Here is a 14,786-nt window from a genome sequence, read left to right on the forward strand (position 1 = left end):
GGGCAACAACATGGCTCCAAGTAGCAGCCCCAAACCCCTGGCCTCTCAGGGCCTTCAATGGTAACAGGAACTGTAGACATCAACACAGCCCCTGGCTGTGGTAGAACTGTGGATCCAGACATGGCCCTTAGCAATAATAGAGACCCAGGCATCACCCTGGCCCCAGGTGGCAGCACAGGCCACTCAGATCAGCATGGCCCTGGAGGTAGCATGGCCCTTAGACACCAACAAGGCCACAGCTGGCGACCTAGCCCCTGGGCAACCATGTGACCTTTGGTAGCATTACAGGCCACAGACATCAACACAGACCCTGGACGCGGTACAGCCAGGGACCTGATGTTACCATGGCCCTGGGTGGCAGCACAGGCCTCTCAGAGATGACCCTGATGGTGTAGGTGCCAGAGAACTGGCTCTGCCCCTCAGTTGAGGGGGACAGTCCCAGCTGTGGCCCAGACTCACCAACTCAACTACCACCTAGGCCCCCATCCAGTGCTTTGAGTTGGCCCGCTCCAATATATACCCCATCTATGACCTGCAAGAACATGTGAAGGGACTGGTCCTGTGGAACCAGAGCTGCAGGATCTCCATAACTTGTGGCAATAGTAAGATGCCCAAGAGGAGTTTCAGTGAGTATCCAGTATGTATGGTGTACCAGAAGCCAGAGGCCTTGAACCAGACCAACAACTCAGTACAATGAACAGTTGCAGGTAAAGCTGTTTGGACAAAAGGGTGTACCGCATGATACACCAGAGCTCCCAGTGCCACTAAAAATGAAGAGGTGATGGAGAGGTGGGAAAGATGGAGGAACAAAGTAGTTTTTTCTTTAAAATAGTACTTTTTAAAAAAAAATTTTGTGGGGGAAGATGCTGCAAGGGTGAAGGGCAGATATGGAGGGACTGTGAAATGATTGGGATTAGGGTACATGATGTGAAATTCCCAAAGATTCAATAAAAAATATGTTTAAAACCAAGAAGTGAAGCTGAGACATTTTCTCTCCAAATGATTCATCGAAGGAAAGCACGCAGTTGTTCAATAATACTCCCCAGGAAAAACAAATACAAGTCTGATAACTTGCATTTATTTTGTGCTTTTAAAAATTGAAGTGTAAGTTACATACCATAAAATTGCAGAGTTGAGTATGTAGTCTGATGATTTTTGATATTGCAACCAACATTTCATGCAAATTACAGAATATTCATGTTTCCTGTTACTGAACAGATTTTTTTCCACACATTATACCTAATTACAGTTCATCTCCATCTTCTCCCCCCAGTTTTTCTCCTGCCCTCCCCTCCCCATCTAGACCTACCCCCTTTCCATCTCTCATAAAAAACAAATGGATTTCTAAGGGCTAATAATACAATAGATAAATCAGGGACTAACACATCAGAATGGAACAACAACAACAACAAACAAGAGGAAAAGAGGGCAAGAAAAGCACAAGAAACATGTGGATACAGAGGCCCACTCATTTGCACACTTAAGAACCCCATACAAACACTAAACTGGAAGCCATAACATATACACAAAGGTTCTGCAGAGTGAAAAGAGAGGAGTATACATATGTATACATAATAAAACAAAAGTGAAAAAGATAAACTTTTTAAAAGAAAAAAAAAAAAAACCTCTGACATGACATCATGAGACAAGGAACCTCCAAAGATGTTATTGACTTTGTTTCCTGTTGCCCATCTATTGCTGGGCATGCAGCCTACCCTTAATAGTGGCTTGTTTCCCCAATGATACTCCCCTTGAGAAAACTACATTTTCTTTTGCAAGTGGTTATCCATTGGAGATAACTTCTGGATTAGCAATGTGGGCATGTGTCCACTTGTCTTCTCAGCTTTAAGACACCCATCTGGTACAGACCCGTGCAAGCTCCTTCTGTCTCTGTGAGTTCATATGTGTGTCGATATTGTTAATTTAAAGGGCCTTGTTTCCTTGGTGTCCTCCAACCCTCTGGCTCTTACACTCTTTCTTCCTCCTTTTTCCATTGCATTTACATGAAGTTCTAAAACTGCCCTTGCTAAGCTCTGATGATAGAGGTCAGTTTTAGAACTTTATATAAATGAAATAGTGCTTCTATGTGTTAGATTTCTATCATGCAACACAATTTTAAAAATTCATTCACTTTGTTGAGATATTAGTGGTGCATTTCTTTTGATTTTCTAGGTATTCTTTTAGTTTTATAATATTGGTTTTGAGACAAGATCTCATACTCTGTCTCTAACAGGCCTAGAACTCACTTTATAGTGCAAGCTGACCTAAAATTCATCAGAATCCTAATTTAGCCTCATGAGTTCTGGAGCATATCTGACTTAGTTGTATATTGTTTGGGAGATATATTGACATAAACTATGTCACTCGACATAGTTTTTTTATTGAAAATTATTTTTCCTTCAATGTATTCTGACCATAGCTTCCCTTCCTGTAACTCTTCCTAGAGCCTCCCTATCTCCCCACCTACCAACTTCATGCCTTTTCTTTCTCTTCCTTTCATTTTAGAAAATAAACAGTCAAATACAACAGACCAGAATAAAACAATTTAAAAGAAAATCACAAGAAACACATACACCAGCCATAAAAACACAAAATTGAAAACCTTAATATACAAGCACAAGATCAGGAAGCCAAAAAATAATGTCCAAATAAGGCAATGTGAGACAAAAAGTCTCCCCCAAACACCACTGAGTTCCTTTTGAGTTGGTTATCTACTGCTAGGCATGGAGCCCGCCTGGCAGTTTGGTTAATACACCCAGTGAGACTCCATTGAACAAAACTAATTTTTCCTTTGCAAGTGGACAGATGTCAATTGGAGATAGTTTATTTTTTAATTGATGGTAATTGCACATATTTATGGGATACAATGTGAGGTTTCAATATATGTAGACATTGTGAAATGATCAAATCAGAGTAATCGACTTTTCTGTCACTTCAAATATTTGTCATTTTTTAAAACTGAGAACCTTTAAAAATCCTCCTTTAGGAGCCTATGCCTGTATTCCTGGAAATCACAAGGCTGGACAAAAGGGTTGCAGTGAGTTCAAGCAAGCCTGGGGTGCCACCTGTGACTCTTCCTCAACCCCCCTTTCAAATCTCCTTCTAGCTATTTTGTATATGTATTTGGTATATGTATTAATAGTGCTGTAGCACAAACACACACTCCTTCCATTTGACCTGGACACAGGTCCAGATTTGTAGTCACACTCAATTGCTCTTCACTCTGAATCTGCATGACAGTCCATAAAGAAAGGGCTCACCCTTGATGCACGGGAGGAGGGGCTTGGTCCTGCCTCAACTGAAAGGACCAGGCTTTGCTGCCCCCCCCCCCCAGGACTTACCCTTTTGGAGGAGGGAATGGGGGTAGGTTGTGGGGGGAACCGGGGTGGGGGGGCAGGAGGAGGAAAGAGAGGGATCTGTGGTTGGTATGTAAAATGAATAAAAAAAGTTTTAATTAAAAAGAAAATTGGCATCATATTATATTCAGTAACTGAGATACTTTCTATCTTAAACTTGCTTCAAAAAAGAATGTTGCTGCAAGTATCGACTCAAATATACAAGTATAAGTAATAAGTAATCATAACCTAACTAAAATCTCAGTTTCAGAGTATTCTTTATAACATCCCCAACCAAAGATCTCAAAATTCACTGCTGAAATGAAACCCATGAATTTGTCACCACAGAGAAAGCTAATGGATCAGGTGAAAATTGCAAAAGACTCCTGCTATGTGTTTCTCAACATGCCAGCTGCTCACATCATGACTTGTAATCAGATGTGTAAGCAGCTGCTGTCCTTAGCTATAAGACGGCTGTATTAAATCACAGGCAGCAGGGCAGAAGTATTTGAAGAGAAATTGTTAAATTTATAAAAAAAAAAAAAACAAAAACAAAACCCAAACTATCTTGAAAAATATTTCCTTCACTATAAAAGATTGCCATTATTTTTAACCACATCACAGCTATACTTTAATTTCATTTTAAATAAGAGGCAAAAGGAATAAATTTTAAAAGTGAGAATCCACGGTATTTTCCTTCTCTTCATTCCATAGTTTGCTACTTGTCTAAATAATATTTATGAAGCTCATAGCTAATAAAAGTAATGTCCATTGACTAAATTTCTTCCTTCCTCTAAGTGATGACAGAGTATTTTTTTTATTAAGAGATTTTTTTCCCCCCAGAGGGCCTACTCCAGTACCATGGGGGCTCTTCAGCTATTGGTCCACAGTTCATGTGTTTCCACTAGTTTGGCTAGTTGTCTCTGTACTTTTTCCAGTCATGATCTCGATATCTCTTGCTCATAGAATCCTTCCTCTCTCTCCTCAATTGGACTCCTGGAGGTCTGCGTGGGACCCGGCCATGGATCTCTGCATCTGCTCCTATCAGTCACTGGATGAGGGTTCTATGATGACAGTTAGGGTATTCAGCCATCGGACCACCAGAGTAGGTCAGCTCAGGCACCCTCTCAACCAGTAGTCTATGGTGGAGGATGGTGAAACAGTATTTAGTATAGTGTATTCTTTGCAGAATATATTCCAAAGCTTCCTAGGGCCAAATAAGAAATAATGGAAAGGCAATAACAAGAGACAAATTAAGAAATGGAGAAAGGAGGGATGTTCTTTCTTCAGATGAGATTTGACAAGCCTTAGTAAGTAACTACAGCTTCTGTACACAGCAATGCACTACAGTGGGTAGGAGAGCTTTACCTCACGGACACTGGTGTCTAAGTACATTGTGTTAGCCCTCTCTTGGTGAAGTCCATGATGCTAAGGAACATAGCCATGCGTGTAACAAAGCTCTCTGAGTAGTCCCACCAGCTATCACCAGAATTTATTTTGTTTCAAATTATAAGTTGTGAGAGCTGTGGGTATAATACTGTGGATTCAGTGTTCCAGAGATTTCTATGCTAGAGAACTTAGGACACAAAGCATTATAATTCATTGGGGTATAGTTAGAGTTTTCCTGCCTGGCCCAGAGTCAGGACAAATCTCTCTCACCCACCAGGCCCATAGACACTCAGACCCAACCAAGTAAACACACAGAAACTTATATTGCTTACAAACTGTATGGTGTGGCAGGCTTCTTGTTATCTACTTCTTCTATCTTAAATTAACCCATTTCTATTAATCTATACTTTGCCACGTGGCTCATGCTTACCATTACCTTACATCTTCCTTGTCATGGTCAAGGCTGGCAGAATCTCTCTCCAGCCTTTTACCTCCCAGAATTCTCTTCTCTCTTGTCCCATCTATACTTCCTGTCTGGCCACTGGCCAATCAGAATTTTATTTACACAGAGCGATATCCACAGTGTTGGGGTCTTCAAATTATTTCAGCTTTCCATTCAGAAGACACATATTTATACTCTGAAAACATACCTGTTTTTATTTGTTAGCCATGTCATCTGGAGAAATGAACTGCTGTGTTAGCTAATTTTATATCTATTTGATACAGGCTAGAATAATCTGAGAAGAGGAAACCTCGATTGAGAAAATTCCTCCATAAGACTAAACTGTAGGCAAGCCTATAGAACATTTTCTTAATTAGTGATTGATATGGAAGGGCCCAGCTCATTGTGGATGAGGATATCCCTGGGCTGGTGATCCTGAGTTCTATAAGAAAACAGGCTGAGCAAACCATGATGAGCAATCCAGTAAGCAATCCAGTAAGCAGCACTCCTCCATGACCTCTGTTATCAGCTCCTGTCTCCAGGTTCCAGTTCTGTTTGAGTTTCTGTCCTGATTTCCTGTAGTTACGGGTGATGTAAGTGGAAACATAAGCCAAATAAACCCTTTCCTCCTCAACTTGCTTTTGAGCATGGTGTTTCATCATAGCAATAGAAACCCAAACTAAGTAGAACCAGAGTAGCAGGGTAATGCTGTGACAGACCCAACCATGTTGGTTTGGGGAGGATTGTGGAAGGACTTTGGATCTTTGGGCTAGAAAAGCCATTGAGTGTTGAGATCTCAATGAGCTGTTTGGTAAGAACTTGGATGATAAGAGTGTTGAAAGCAGCCTGGTGATGGTGATGCACACCTTTAATCCCAACACTCAGGAGGCAGAGGCGGGTGGATCTCTGAGTCGCCAGCCTGGTCTACAGAGCAAGTTCCAAGACAGCCAGAACTACACAGAGAAACCCATCTCAAAAAAAAAAAAAAAAAAGAAAGAAAAAAGAAAAAAAAAGTGTTGAAAGCAGTACAAACAATGGAGGGCCAACTTGTATATTTTCAAAGGGAAGCAGAGACTCTAATGGGCCATTTGTGTGAAGAAACTTTGGTGTCTGGTCGGCTGAAGCTAGAGATAATTAACAAGAGACCAGAACCAATAAAGTAAAACCTTTGTTTTGCTGGGACAACGGATTCTGGTCAGAAGAGACCAGCATCACTGAGGTGAAATGTTCTGAGAAGTGTTTCCTCACACAGTCAGCATGTGCAAGCTGTGTTCAGAGGTGGTCAAGGTCATACCTTGTGCTTGCATCCAAACTTGGTCACGTGTAAGAGTCTCCCAGGTGATACTGGTTTTGAAGGCATTAAGGGGTTATGGAGAGCAGCCGAGGTTTGTCACTGGGCAAGTCCAGGAGAGGCCATTGGGGAAGGTACAGCTGGAATAGCAGTGGAAGGCCCAGGGTTGAAGGAGTCATGGCAAAAACTTGAGGTTTTGCACCATAAAGAGAGCCCAGAAGCAGCTATTGGTGAAAGTGCAGCCTGGTAGCAGCAGACTACGCCAGCATTTTTGAGATGCCAGTACCATGGGATGAGCACAAAGAACAGCAGCAGCAGTGATGGAGTAGAGCCTGCTGGATCCTAGAAGACAAGCTGTGTATGCTGCAGAAGGCAGGACCAGAAACATGACCCAAGCTCCTTGAAGGAGCCCAGAAGACGGTGAGTAAATTCCAGATGTTGAACATTGAATTATTTACACTGTTGGAGTTTGGCTTTGCTTTTTTCAGATTGTGACTGTGCCCTGGTTCTTCCCTATTGTAGTAAGAGATATTTAACTTATTTTTTTATTTTATAGGAGCCCACAGTTGAGTGACTTTAAATCTGTAAAAGAGAGTTTGGATTTTAAAAGAAACTGGGTTTTTACAGAAACTAAGCTTTAAAAAGGATTTGGCTTGGTAAAGACTTTGGGACTTTTAAATTTGTAATATGTTTTATATTTGTGAGATTTATTAATCTGAGATCTTAGGAATGAACCAAGCAAAGAAAAGGCTATGTCTTAAAAAGTGTTGCATGTTAAGGTGACAAGGGTTCAGTTCTGCTGACTAATTTTATGTCAACTTGACACAGGCTAGAATAATCTGAGAGAAGAGAACCCCAACTGAGAAAATGACTCTATAAGATTGGGCTATAGGCAAACATGTAGAACATTTTCTTAATTAGTGATTAATGTTGGAGGGCCCAGCCCATTGTGGGTGGGGCCATCCCAGGCTGGTGGTACTGAGTTCTATAAGAAAGCAGGCTGAGTAAGCCATGATGAGCAAGCCAATAAGCAGCACCCCTCCATGACCTCTGCATCAGCTCCTGCCTCCTGGTTCCTGCCCTGTTTGAGTTCTTGTCATATGTTTTCTTCAATGATGGACTGTGGATGTGGAAGCATAATAAAACCTTTCCTCCCTAACTTGCTTTTGGTCATGGTGTTTCATCATAGCAATAGTAACCCAAAAATAGACACCTGCTGAGTAATCAAATTAAGTAAACTTGAGAAATGAAATATGACCAGAAATTATATATGTCACTTCTCAATGGAGACATAAGGAACCAGCATGCAATTAGCTATGTTAAGCCCCACTGCCCCAGTGAACAAGAAGTATGTGTGGACAAGAGGCATCATTGGTTTAGATATCTGTGTGCAAATAATGAATAAAGATCTGTTTTGCATACAGTATATATGCAGTATAAGCAAGAACTTCACTTTTAAGATTCTGAGAGAGGAAATCCCAGTTACTGTATTTTCTTCATCCTTGTCCTGGTCCCAAGTAAGAACTAAATCCTTGTGTTAAGACACTGAGATTTCAGGGGGCTTATTTGTCACTACAGTACACTGCAGCCCATTTGGATGGACAAAAGACACAGCCATTAGACTGTGGTGAGGAGAATAGATAAGTCTATCTATTCAGCAGCCTTTATGCCTATAAAATAGGCTTGAGCTTTCCTTTATCTAGAAACTTATGCTCTGAAATCATTTCAGATATTTGCTTTCTTTCATAGTTGTTGATTTGGTTAACATTACAAATATGTATAGTGAACCAGTGATTACTTATTTTTTATATAGAATCCCATTACTCTCAGGATGGTCTCAAACTTAGTATGTAAACAAGGATGACTGAACATTTGATCGTCTTGCCTCTATATCCCAAGAGCCATGATTGTAGGCATGGATCCCCATACCTTAACATGCCCAGCATGGCTTGGTCCTGTAAAACTGACTGAGACAGCAAAACAAAGAAGAAATGGCAGGCACACATACAGAAAAGTGGGGACAGGTGGGCCATGAGTACTCTGACGGAGCCACATCAACAACCCCAACAACCCAGAACTCCAGTGTATTTATTATATACAACATGGGATGTGGGGAATATTAGATAGGAGGCATCTGTAGGCCAGCAGTCAGTAAACATCCAGAGGAGGAAGCTGCAGTTGCTAGTTTTTGCACATATTGATCAATTGTTGATACATTTCATATTGGCACACACTGTCAACATTCACACTCCAACCAAAGGAAGGCCTTGCCAATTCTGAGCATGATCTTATGGGCAAGACTTTGCAGGACCCATGGGTCTAAGGCATTGGCCATGCCTGTGTCAACAGTGCACATCCACTCGGGATCTCATTTACTCTTTGCACATCCACTCAGGGCTTCCTTGGGACTACACAACACCTGCTTTATGTAGTGCTGCTTATGAAATGCCAGTCTAACATTACCAAGTGAGCTGCATTCCCTGCCCCTGTTTATATTTTGAGCCATGACATTTTAGGAAATAGATTCCTATTGAATAATCCAACTAAGTAAGCCTTCAAATATTCACATAAGAATAGGCATGGCCAGAGCACTTAAAAGCAAGAAAGTTAATGATATAATTGGATTTTTGTATGATAGTAGGGTAGATGAACATAAACAGAAATCAAGGAGTTAAAAAAAAAACTGCTGAAAATTTAAGTCAAATGCTTAATCTTCCCTTCAGAGACCATGAAAAATAGTAAAAATTCATTTACAGCATACACAAAAACATCTCCCCAGCAAATTACCTCCTGGGGTTAAATCAAGGTATTCATACACACAGTGATAAATATAAGTAACTCTGCCAGCATAGCACAGAGAGTCTGCAATGGTCTTTATTATAGCACTTTAGATGCCTGCTTCAAAGTATTCCATTTATCTTTCAAATAAGCACCTACCTAGTTAAGGAACAAGTACTATAAAAATGTTTTCTTTGGAATCCCATCATCATGATGAGACCAGATATTTTCGTAAAAATCAAAGTAAATTTCCCATTGCTACAAGCCTTCTGATGCCTCCTGTCATTAGGATGAGTGGCATATTATGCAGCATTACACTGGGAAATTGTTCAGGTGCTTGGAGAGTGGGCCTAATAAAGTTAACACAGACCTTATGCCCAGGTGGGCCAGTTAGCTTCATGCTGAGAGAATATTTCATAGCCATGAACTGTACTCACAATGGTAGTCTCAAGACAAATTTTGTCAAATTAGCCACAAAGGAGTCTGGATAAGCATGTCTATAGCTCCCTAAAATCCATTACTGCTAATGGAAAAATAAGCCCTAACACCAACTCTTACTGGCTCCATCATCTCTCCAGGGGCCTGCTTCCTATCATAGTATGTTTCATATGCAATCTCCCTAGCATATTACTCTAAAGCAATAAATACCTACAAAGGGGTATTCAATTCTTCCCCAACTCCTTTGTTCAAATTATTATGCTAGTTGAGCTCCTTCCCCTGAATTCTGACCCCTCTAACAACTTTCCTCTAGAACAACCTCTCCTGGATGATTCAGGACACAAAGGCTCAATTGAATCCCACCTCATATTTTCTACAAATCTTCTTGGCTTTCTGCATCAACAGTCTCATAGGCTGGTGAATTAAAACCCCTAAGCCAGAGAACACTGGCTTCTGTTTCCATCCTTCATTATCCACAGCCATCTTTATTTTCTACCTCAATGACACATGTACTCCATCCTTTCTGTGTACTGCTCTTGCTTCTACATTGCCCATGTACTGCTAGGCATTATGAAAGTCTCCTGGCCATTTTCTTCCTTGGAAATCTCATGCTCCTTCACATTGACTCTCCTTCTTTTCAGACTCATGTATCTAAGACAAAAGTCTTTCATATACCCTCCTTTAAAAAGTCTTAATTAAGTGCCCCAGGACCAAACTTCTGGATTTTCAAACGTTTTCCAACACCCAAGGTTCTTCCATAATCACATACCATCCATCACAAACAGCTTGCAGTTCTGGGTACAATCCTCATAGTTTGTTGTTGTTATTTGTTTATCTCCACATTTCATCTCATACAGAATCAGAAACTGGAAGCTCTCTATTTCAAATTCTACCTAGAAATTTTCTCCTCATCAACTCAAAGGGTACCTTTCTGTGTGTATTCCTGAGCATTCTTTATCATTGTCATTTTCCTGTGGGCCCATTTTACTGATAAAAATTGGTCGCCTTGTGTTTCAAATACATTTTGCTGTCGATCAACTTCCTATACAAATCATAGTTGCTTCAAACAAAACTATGTTTTATTCCCCCCAAATCTCCTTCATCCATTGCCTTCATTACAGCAGGTATTGCTTACTTGTGATGTCAGCTAGGGCTACAGTCATGTAGGCTATGCAGAATGGCTGTCGTTTGGCTGGTACTTGGTGTTAACTACTATCTACGAATCCCTCCCCATTATAACCCCTCATGACCATTTCACATGGTTTGACCCTCTCATAACATGGTAACTAGTCTCACAGGATTGGCACCTCAGCAGAAAAACTTATTAAGAGAAAGAAGAAAGGGCTACTCATTCCTTTGGCCATAGAATACTATGTCTATGACAGGAGATTGGCATGGAAATTGATGGTGGTCAAAATAAGTGGCAAAGACAGAAAGAAGGAGCAGGATGTTTAAACATGGAGTGGAAGTCCAGGCATGGTACCACATGCCTGTAATCTCAGTACCCAAAAGACTGAGGCAGGAGAAGCAGGAGTTTGAGGACAGCAGAGGCTATAGAGTGAGTTCCAACATACCATGGAACACTTAGTCAAACCTTGTTTTGTAAACAATAACAATAAAAAAAAACAACAGAACAAGAAAAAAGGCGAGAGAGGAACAATGAAGGTAAATTAAGGAAAGGAGAAATTGTTGGACCATTGTTTTGGAGAGTGGTTACCACACACTCTTGGTTGGTATTAACTCCGCCTCTGAAATCCAGAAAGACTCTGAAGATTAGGTTTTAATCATGTTTCACACAAGTCCTCAAACATGGTACTTGGATGCTTAGTACATGCTTACCAATTATTAATCTAATTAAACCAGACCGGTTTGTTTGTTTTCTTTTTTAACAGCTCTGATTTAAACTGGCATAATTCTGAGGTGACATGATGAGGGATGAGAGAGAGAAAGAGAGAGAGAGTGTGTGTGTGTGTGTGTGTGTGTGTTATAGTGTGGGGGTGGTAAGGTGTGTCTGTTGTTGTGTGTGGTATGTATTTTGAGCAGTCTCCAGGCTAATCTAGCTGGTTAGGTTCTATAGAGTTGAATGAACCTGATGAGTCAGGAACAGCACAGCACTAGAGGGGCACAACAGATAACGAGCTGATTAATAGTTTAAGGGAATTACAGACAGAGCATCAATGAGCAGGCCATAATTGATTGTCATGCTAATTGTGAGGGCACTGATACAATGGATTTTTCAGAGGAGGCTGTGTTCACTTCATATAGAGAGGTTTCAGATAGAAAATGAGGTTGGGCTTGAGTCCGAATAGCAAGCTGAGATGAGATCTAAGTTGAGAAAAATTTTAACCAAAATAGAATTTCAGAAGCAATTTTGGAGAGATTGTATCACACAAACTGTATTATTTCCCATGCTTATACATACACAAAAATGATAGATCCCCCCAAAATTACTCTTTATTATAGGTATAGGTCAGGGAGTCAATAAACAACTCTGGGTAAGATATGAGTTCTAAGGAAAAATATATAAAAAATATGAAAGACCAGTGACCAGGAGAAAAGGGTAACATGTTAACATGTTTCCCTTCTATATTTCCATAGCTCTTTTGAGTTGGGTTTAGATTGAAACATAGGAATTCTGGTCCAAGACAGTGAAGAATACACAAAAGTTCTCATGCTTCCTATTTTCTTTTTTGTGTAGTTGCAAGTGATAAATTCTGAGGTGGTACAACTGAAGGATGGAATTTAGTCTGGATATGCAAGTTGACCATTGGTAGTTAGAGATAAAAGAGAGTTGGCTGCCTGATTATGATCAAGAAGTAAATATTTTCTCCAGTGTCACCTAGCCATAGCCTCGTTATTATACCCAGTGTTCTATGAAGGGATGGGATGTCACATAATATGATTTACCCATGCTATGCTCTATTTAGAAAAGTTATTAAAGAAAACTAAAATGTATTTTTCTATATACCATTGAGCACTAAACTTTGCTTCCTGGAAGTCATTCTTAAGCCAACTATGTGTAATTAGTCAGCATCCATAATCCTTTATGTGCATCGGTTGGGCTTACACATTGCTGTATAAAACACTCTGCAAAAGCTGTAACCATGGGTAATAGAAGGCAGAGAAAGAAGAACAAAGGGTTCCTTGAAATAAACAGATATTTTTAAACACTTAATATTGTTGTCTCCAACCGACATTTTACCATGGTTACTAACAAGTAGAAAATGACTATCTTCTTCCTCTGCAATCCTCATTCTAATAGGTCAGCTAATTAGATGAAAGGTAATCAGAAGGCTAGTAACTCAAGGAAAGAAGGGAGCCAGAGGCCAGGGAAATACATAAGACAGAAAATAGACTTGAATCTCAAGTGATAGTTTCACCTATATCACTTTTGTGTTGCCAGAGACTGTCTTAGATTAGACACTTTATTTCTCTGTCAGTTCCATTATTCTCTGGCCTGAAGGAATTTCCAGTTGCACACTGGTTCCTGGGTTGCCATGAATTTCTTAGGCTATGCATTAAACTTGAACCAAAAAACTTCACAACAAATTCCCTTTAACTGAGCAGTATTTATTAAAGTTCTATGGGCTGACCCTGAGGAAACACTTTCCAGAAGATTCTGCCTCAATTATGCTGGTCTATTCTTAATCATAGCTGATTCTCCAGCCCTAGCTTATCAAAACCACAAATTCATAATTTAAAATACACAAATGCCCTTGGTAGAGTCTTTGCTTCCCCTCTGAAACCACATAAGTCAGGCCTCCATTACCTGCATTGCTCACAGCATTATCCTTTGTCTTAGCTTAGGTTATTATTGATATTATAAAACATCATGACCAAAGAGCAAGTTGTGTGTGTGTGTGGGGGGGGGGGTATTTGGCTTACACTTCCACATTACTGTAGTCCATCCTTGAAGGAAGCCAAGACAAGAGCTCAAACAGGGCAGGAGCCTGGAGGCAGGAACTGACACAGAGGCCATGAAGGAGTGCTGCTTAGTGGTTTGCTCATCATGATTTGCTAAACCTGCTTTCTTATGTAACCTAGGACTCCCAGCCCAGGAATTGCCCCACCCACAATGGATAAGGCCATCCTGCATCAATAACTAATTAAGGAAATGCCCTACAGGGTTGCCTATAGCCCAATATTATATAGGCATTTTCTTAATTGAGGTTGCCTCCTTTCAACTGACTAGCTTGTGCCAAGTTGACATAAAACTAGCCAGCACATCCTTCAAGTTCCATAACAGCTCACCAAGTTTTGAACACTCAATGGATTTTTCTAATCCAAAGTTCCAAATTTCTTCCACAGTCTTCCCAAAAATATATGGTTAGGTCTGTCACAACAATCCCCTATAACCTGGTACCAACTTACGTCTTAATTGTAGTTTCTATTGCTTTGATAAAACATCATGACCAAAACCAACTTGAGGAATAAAGGGTTTTATTCTGCTTACAGTTCCATGATACAGTCTAGCACTGAGGGAATTTAGGGCAGGAACTCAAACAGGGCAGGAACCTGGAAGTAGAAGCTGATGAAGAGGCCATGGAGAAAAAAGTGCTTAATAATAGCTCACCATGGTTTCTTACAGACCTGGGACCACCAGCCCGGGGATTACACCACCCAGAGTGAACTGGGCCCTTGTTCATCAATCATAAATCATGAAAGTATATCACAGACTGATCTTATGGGAACAATTTCTCAATTTATGTTCTCTCTTCCAAATGACTCCAGCTCCTTTATCTAGTTGATATAAAAAACTAGCCAGCACAATCTATCCTAAGTATGGCCCTACTTCATCCGAAAGCAAAGTCTTTAAAAGGAAAATAGAGGTGCCTCTTAATTATCTTCAATGATGAAAAAGAACTGAGAGAATTAATACCCAGGTTTATTTTGATCCTGCTGCTCTCATCTTCTGCCAGGGCCTCCCACTGGCTGGCCCTACAAATCGAGATCACACAAAGCTAATGGACAAAACTGAAACAGGTCAGCCATCTTCCTAGGTCTCTCAGTAAGATGAAAGACAGAGTAGTCCTACAGACTCAGAGGGAGAAAAGCCAGCACACAGAAAAGGCTGAAATTTTGTAACCTTACAGAGAATGCATATTTCAATGAG

This window comes from Onychomys torridus, chromosome X (assembly GCF_903995425.1).
Source record: "Onychomys torridus chromosome X, mOncTor1.1, whole genome shotgun sequence".
Taxonomy (NCBI): Eukaryota; Metazoa; Chordata; class Mammalia; order Rodentia; family Cricetidae; genus Onychomys; species Onychomys torridus.